Below are 8,350 nucleotides of genomic sequence, written 5' to 3' on the forward strand. Positions count from 1 at the left end.
CCAAATTAGTCCAACTTCGTACCATTCTGATATAAATCGTATATCTCATAGAGGTCGTATATCTTTTGGTTGGTTGTAATGGAATGCTTTCATTATCTAAAATAAAGAACATCTCAAACCAAAAGATCAGTCCAATAATACCACTAACTAGTAAATAGCGTAATACTTCTTCATGAATCTCTACTATTTGAATATGGAAAATCATAACAATGAATAGGAAGGAAATGACTATAGCTCCTATATAAACTACTGGGAATATCATAGCAAAGAAGTCGAGACCTAACAAAATAAGTAAACCTGAAGTGTTGCGAAAGACTAGCATGAGAAACAAAATGGAATGTACCAGATTTTTAGCACGTACAACCATAAAACCGGAGACCAAAGCAGGGCTTGACAAAACAGAAAGTATCATAGTATGTTGTCCTTCCCTAAAATGTAACTTTCATGCTGGAGCACGAACTAGCATGGAAGTCGATCTATTACGACCAACGCGGTTGTTCCTATTTCATTTTCTTCTTCCAAGCCCTTCTTAGAAAGCACCCACTGGGTTACTTACGAAATCTCAAATATCTCTCGACGCAGAGAATTATTTATGTGTCCAGGCCGATTAGAGGTTTGGCTTCCTTCTCCCCCACCTTTTAGCCTTCTGGACAAAAAGAAAGAAGAGAAATTGGGCCATCTTTCCTGAGAGAGGCTGCCTTAGCTCAGGCCAGCAGTCTTCTACTACTAGTCGACTACTCTATGAAGGGCTTCCTTATTTCCTTGGCTCTGCTCGCTCGTCTACGCTTCGACCCAATACGTAATAATTAAAAAATGATGTTTCATTTCCTGCATTAAGATTTAAAACTTGTCGTAATAAAAAAGGCAATCAATCAGAATCAAGAAAAAATATGAAAATAGTGAATCAAGATCTAGATGGATTCCTATCTTTATCTCTATCCACGGAGATACCTATCTATATGGAGAGAGGTGTATCTATGAATTGGCCTAGATTATCCTCTATCCGGGTAGATATGTCCCTATGAGCGACTACGCCGATATTTATATATTTTGGCCATGTCCCTTTCCCCTCCGAAGAAGAAGGTTTGGATCTTTCAATCTTATGTCGTGAGGTATGTGACCTATGTTAGGTCCATAAGATACCACAGCTTTTGATGATCTATGATTCATCTCCGAATAATGAGTAAGTAGTTCGATCCTTTTTATTTTTATCTTTTCAGTAAACTGATGGGAGGATGCGGAGCAATAGGTCGAATTACTATATAAAGAAGAGTTGTAAACTATAGGACTTCTTGTTCGAGTACGAATATTTCATTTTTTCTTGTTCCTTCTCTTCGATAAGAATAGGGAATTGAAATGATACAAATTCCTCTTCATTCTGTTTTGATCAGCGAAAGAACTGCCTAAGCATACTTTTTCGGATCCAGACTTCTTTGATCTTTCTAAGTCTTCTTCTTGCCTAGAACAACACAACTGTTGCAAAAACTGGTATTTTAGTAGTTGGCGACATCCCCTCTTAGTTTTGAGTAGGCGGAACCATTCTGTTTTGGTTCTTATCCACGGGTGATCCAGGAATTTTCCTATTATTATTTAAACTGAGATTTCGATATAGAGGGATCTCTTTATTTCTTCACCGCGGATTCTCACATCATTTTCTTAAAAACATATTATATCACCGTGGGCGAGTTTAAAATTAGTAATGTTAACCATTCTATTATTCACACAAACCCTTTGATGACCGGGATAGTTTCATGAAAATGGAGACGAACCGGGATAACGTCCGATCTTATTTCTGGATTGAGTAGAAAAGGGATATATTCAGTTCGTTCTCTTCCTCCGTGCATCTCTGTGATGGGTAAATCTCCATAAATATAGGGGACAACTTTCGTGTAGTTTGTGATTGGATGTAACTGTTAAGATTTTCTCTAGAATAAATCTTTCTCTTAATAGACCTCTTCTTGTTCCTCAATCTTCAGAGAATACAGTGTTGTATCATTGTAAGTACTCTGTTCCAAACAATTCCTGAAATTAGACGACAAGTTTTAAATCTTAATGAAGGCAAGGCCTATCTCGTTGAATCATCCTTTTTCGCCACATCGCGTATAACGTGAATCGAACCCCCTCCGCTGCTAGTGGGCTGCTGTATAATGTACTACATTGATCTAGCAACTTTGTAGGAGTAGGTTTTGGCTCGCCCCTTTCTTCTTATTAGTCGGATAGGTTTTCCACCCTCTCCCCTTTTAATATAATAATAAGGTAAGCTTCCAAAGCTCCTTTCTTCAGCTGGTGCATAAGAGCACACTTTCCTTTTCCCCTTTACAATGGGCTTTCATGAATAGGGATTTCCCACCAGCAGTTTTCTCTTCCTATCACTTCACTTCATTCTAGAAATCTGATCTCACCGGGCCGGGCGAAGGGGAAGGAAGAGATGGGTGGTCCGGGAAGAACAATGAGAGAGGGCTCGTAGCTCCCCTCTCACTCTTCCCCATGCCTATTTGTTCACCCGAGAGGCAGAAATATTTTTTTAATAAATATATAGAGCCATGATACATTCTGAAATATTGAAAAGGTAAATAGACTCTTTTCGTCCCCTTTTCGATGTCTGCCCGAGGACCTATGTTAATGTTTTGGAAAGGGGATGTTCGCCTTTTGTAACTAATAGACCCATGATACGGACTAATATATGTTCTTACCCATAAACATAAGTAAGATTTATTCATCAATTGTCAGTCCCCTACGGCAGGGCTTCTCGCTTTTCATGAATGTGTCTCTTCCTCTGCTTATATGAGTTTTACCCAGCTTTTACTCAGTTTGCTTGTGACACCCTATGAGCCCTTACTTTTTCGGAGGGTCGGCGGGACATGGGAGCCTCAGCTAATGCATCGGTTTACTAATATAACCTCTGCTCTCCCACTTCCTTTTATTCAAAAGGCGAGCAGCCCTTAAGCAAAAAGGCCTAAGAGGGTTCTTCTTTATATATTACATAAGCCCTAAAGTAGGTAGCCCCGAAAGACGAACTCAGTAGAGTGAGTTTTGGCTTGCCCCTTTCTATCTTATTAGTCTAACCTAAACGACCTTATTTCAAAAAACAACGCTAACACCCTATCTATAGTAAGGGGCCTTTTTAATTCAATCTCCCACTTGATTTCAGACAGTCAAATATAAAGACTCTTTGTTAGCTCTTCGTGCCTCCTTAACTTCTCAAACTGAACTAATACTGTCCAACTAGAGTTTAGCCGGAAGGAGCTCTTTTTGTATTGAAAGTGTTCATATTCATTACTCGATAAGCTATATTGACAGAACAAAACCACTCTTTCAATGGTGGGATCAATTCCAACCTATTCTTCTTAGCCTAATAGTCTATTCGTGGAAGTAAATTATCCAAAAAGTCTCCTTACTAGACCTAACATCCTGTCATCGCTTTCAGATACAAGGAAGTTGGACTAGTTATTAGACCAACTATCTCACGCTCTCTCTCTCAAACCCAGCCAAAGGAGCACATCTAGTTGAAAGACTCTCATTCTTATTTAGAATGGGAAGATCTTTCAGTTCGTAAAAGCTTAAGCTTAAGAGCTTTATCCATAAGTAATGAGAGGAGACTTTTAGAAAACCCTCATGCCTTCTTTGGAGATAGAGATCTTACTGCTACATCCGAGTCTGACAATCTAGTCTTCTAGGATTTTTGCTTTTAGAATCCTCTTTCTCTCTGATCCTTTGTGCATTCTTTATCCTATTCCGATTCAATTTAGCTTTCTTTTAGTTGCTATATCTTTGTTTTTGAAGAAATGTGGACCTATAGGGGAAAAGGATAAGTATATAGTATCAATAAGAAGATAGTTTGATTTTTTTGTTTGCGCATGTGTATTGTCTAATCTATGAGAATCAATCTTTTCCAATTCTGTAAGTACATATAGGGAAGTGGGCCCTCGGCTATTGAGAGGACTCCTATTGCCTTTCTTTTATTTACTGGAGTTTCTTGTTCCCGCGCCCCCTGATACCGAGACCCCCGGTAATCTCTTGGATGGTGCACAAGGCCCTAAGTCTTACCTCAGGTAGTTTGTGCTTTCTTGTTGGCTTGGTGGTGCTTTCCTTCCTCTGTGGAGAGAATACAGAAAAAGGATGTTTCCCTACTTTCCGTCCGTCGTGTATTCCCCCTTATGTCTTCTGTAAGAACAAGAGGGATGGGCTCCCCGCTTACACTTTTTCAGATATTCCCCCTTCCAAGGATGCTTTCTCGAGCCTTTTTCCCTCATCTCTAGTTTGGGGACGACAAGTACTTCATCTCGAGTAGGACACCGGTGATCTCTACATTCACCTATGTAAATTCGAAATCTGCTTTCAAGCAGCTCCGTATTCTAAGGGAGAGTGGACTAAAAAAAGGAGAAGCGTCATGCCTCATGCTTTTGTAGACCAGCTACTACACATTAAAGAAAGTGGATTCCTCAATTAAACTAGCTTCCTGATCTTCTCTTCCCCCCAACAACTTCACTCCGGAGGAATCGCACATTCTTAAGTGAGAAGATCAGACTCTTATTATTGAATTTCCATTGTTTGCACGTAATAGCTCGTTCTCTATATTTTTTTTATGCTCAATCTTTCTGTTTTCCTTTTTCAGTCTAAAAGGAAAGCGAAGTGACTATCATCGGTGTAACACCCCGGAAAATTTTGAAGAACTTAAGTGTAAAGCTCGGTAAAATATGCAAAAAAAATAATGTTTCATGCTGCTGGACAAGGCTTACATGTTTGAGCAAGCTCGCCGAGGCTCGGACTTTTTGGGTTGAACAATGCACCGGAAAGTAAAGGAAACTTTGCCGGAAAAGTGCATTTATGCGGTCCATTATGCGACCGCAGAACCACTATGCGGACCGCATAATGGCCGCAGAGTGAGCCAGTTAATTGGGCTAATTGGAAGCAATTATGCGGTCGACTATGCGACCGCATAACTGTTATGCAGTGCATTATGCGGACCGCATACACAGGCAGTTCTTTTGGCCATTTTGTAACCAATTATGCGACCGATATGCGGTCCGCATATCGGTTATATGATCACATACCTTGTTCCGGACCTCCATTTTTGGATTTTTAAAACTCGAACCTATTTCGTTAAATACACTCTTTGGGTCATTTTTGAGTTGTTATCTGACATTTTAGAGTGAGAGAGGGTACCCTAGAGTGAGAAGGTGTTCTCCAAAAATTGTTCTTCAATTCTTGCCCAAGTTTTGGAAGATTGAGAAGGGAAACTCACTACGTCTTCATCCTAGAGGTAAGATTCTACACCCTAACCCTCAATTTCGAATTTTGTGTTGAAATGGATAATAAGCAAGATAATATCTGGGCAAGAGGGTTGGCTATTTTACATGCATGTGTTATCAAAGGGCGTAGAAAGATTGTTGAGCTAAAAATGGTAAAGATTGGGTTGTGGTATGATGGAATCCTCCATGAAAGGACCTTGAAACCTTAATGCACATCTAGTGTTTGATAAAATGCTCAAATGAGCTAGAACCATGATCATCTTCCTAATTTTGATTCAATTTGTTATATTTTTAAATTAGATTGAAGTTGCTAAGAATTCCGGAACATTTTAAAGTTTAAGGAAGCTCAAGTGAGGTATATTGGCTAAACTCTTTTCTTAGAATTGAATCCCACGATATTCATGTAAATTATGTAAGTCCCAAGTGATTCATTATGAAATTGGCTATTCCGAGTAAGATTTGGGTTGAAAGATATATTTTCAAAAAGCATCACAAATGCTCTATTCATGTTATGTTACCAACTGAGGATGTGTTAAAATATGGGTTGTGCATCAATAGTGTTTCAACTTTAAGTCAAGTTCAAATGAAGGCTATTATGCCAAATTTTTGTGAAATATGTCTATGTGCATTAGACTCTAAATTTCTTACTTGTGTACTACACACTTTGATTTGAATTGTGTTTGTTGTTGATGACGAGGATGATATTTGAAATTGATAACGTGAGCATGATATACTGAATATGGCCAACGTGCCAAGAATGATCTTATAATTATGGCTACTAGTGCCAATGAAATGAAAAGATGTGAAAGTATTATGAAATGCGATGATTGATATAAAAAGGTTGATGTCTCAAATAAGATGGCCTAGCCGATAGGGTCGTGATCGGACTCCATGTTAAAAATGGTTATATTGATATTGAGAGTAATTGTGGTTGATGTCCCTAATAGATGGCCTAGCCGATCGGGTCGTGATCGGACTCCATACAAAATTTACCGTGGTATTGGTATTTATGGAAATTGTGGTTGATTCTCTAATGAGATAGCCTAGCCGATCGGGTCGTGATCATATTGTGAACACTGGTATTGCGGACAATGGTATATCGATACTAAAAATCTCCCAATGTGAGATATGGAAATTAATTTGAATATTGTCTTGATACTAAATTGAGGTTTAATGTTGATTAAGGCTTTCATTGTTACTATTCGATGGTACTAACGTCCCTGTTGCCTGGGGCGCTGCATATTTCAATGGATGCACGTGGTTCCACAGCAGGAGATATTGATTAGTGATAGCAGTGCACCTTTTTCCCAGCTGACACGGTGAGCCCCACTTTATTCCGGCATCATGAATCTGTTGTACTTGTGTATCATGTTTGAGGTATAGCCGGGGCCTTGTTGCCGGCATTATCATTGTACTCTTCTTTATCTATAGAGGCTCCGTAGACATAGTATGGGTTGTGTATTGGTGCTGGGGAAAGAAAAACTATGTTATGTTGTGGACGTATTACTTGTCCATTTGAGACTTTAAAAATGATGAAACAATTAGAAATGAATTGGTATTGTAGACATGGACAAATTTTCGTCTAATTAATGATAATATGTATTATCTCTATTCACGGAAGAGTTTGGGTAGAATGAAATCTAACAGGCTTGCTTGGTCGGGTTCACTCGAATGAGCACCGGTCGCGCTCCTCGATTTTGGGGCGTGACAATCGGATAGTCACGAGCGCTTAGAGGTATGAAGTTAAGCTAATCTTACTATCTGAAGGAGCTTAGCTTCTTAAAGGACTCTTAATAAAGAAAGATTTTTTGAAGAAAGCAATTCAAGTAGGGCTTGAAAGAAGCCAGTCGATCCGATCATAACATAAAGAAGATAGACGAGAAGATAAGGGGTGAAGGACTTTTTTAAATCCGGTCGGTGTAAACATGATATTAATTAGTCTTTGTCCTTTCTTAAGAGACTCCGGACACTCCTTGTCCTAAGCCCCAGGCATCCGGTTAGCTTTGCGGATCTCCGCCACCTGCTTTTGTGCTATTATTACTTACGACGTCTCTTCTGTTATGCATTTCCTGACTAGTCGTAGTTTTTCAAATGACCAGAATAAGAGGTTTTGGCTTTTCGGGGTATTTAACATAACTAATTATTCTATATTGGAAAAGTTTAAAAATTTCAAATAATTTTGATCAGTATTCAACTAATGGCCTCGTTAAATAAGATGGGAGCCAATACAAAGCTAACAAGCAGAAACCCTTATCTAGACACAGTAGGATCCATTGAGTTAGCAAATCTAATGTGCGTACAAGCATCTTTTTCCTTTTATTTTTGAATTTGGCACCATTTAAATAAACAAGAACCAACAATGAGGTTTTCTTCCTTAAACACTAACCCGGCTAAGACTCACCAATAAGGTAACTCCGCCCTATGTTTTTTGGATCAAGTCCGATGACAATTCTCCACTCATGTCCGTCCAGAGTTGGGTAAGTGATCTTCAAGGGCATCTCCCAGATCCATTCTTCCTAGCGCTCCTCAATCATATCCATAATTGTTTTGCTTGTGTATGAGTAACTAGACAACTTAAAATTGCAATAAAGTTGTCAATTAAGAAAGATCGGAAGTCCATGCGAGTCGGGCTGATATTAACAAAAAAGATACCCTCCTTAAAAGGGACTAAAATCAAATACCCAGTCAGGGATAGAGGTGAGAATGACATTAAAATTGAAAAACTGTGCAGGAGTAATAATAAGTTTTGTAAGGGTATAGTTTATTTAATTGAGTAAAATTAGGCCAGCAGTCTTTCTGAATGTGATAGCTGAGAGCTGTGATTCTCTCTTCAATTCTTGTCATCACGCTCTAGCTTTCTCATCTGCCGAGCACATCTAAGCGAAAAATAGAAAAAAACTAGATTTCAATTGGATACCCTTCTTCTCTGTTCCAGGTACAAGCCAAGTTGAATTTACAAAAGAGAATTACAAAAGAGAATTTAGTGTTAGAAGTATTCAAATCAATAAATTCGCTACGAAACAAGGCCGGAAGCAAGCCCTAAATTTGAGACTTTGGAAAAGTGCAAATAGCAAACTTAAACTATCAATCATATTAAT

At 38.8% G+C, this 8,350-nt stretch overlaps 1 pseudogene; it reads right to left on the reverse strand.

Moving 5' to 3' along the window:
- Positions 1-1,041: 1,041 nt before the first annotated feature.
- Positions 1,042-2,097, reverse strand: LOC142173841 (small ribosomal subunit protein uS4m-like; annotated as a pseudogene).
- Between the last annotated feature and the right edge of the window lie 6,253 nt (positions 2,098-8,350).

Source organism: Nicotiana tabacum, chromosome 19 (genome assembly GCF_000715075.1).
Source record: "Nicotiana tabacum cultivar K326 chromosome 19, ASM71507v2, whole genome shotgun sequence".
Taxonomy (NCBI): Eukaryota; Viridiplantae; Streptophyta; class Magnoliopsida; order Solanales; family Solanaceae; genus Nicotiana; species Nicotiana tabacum.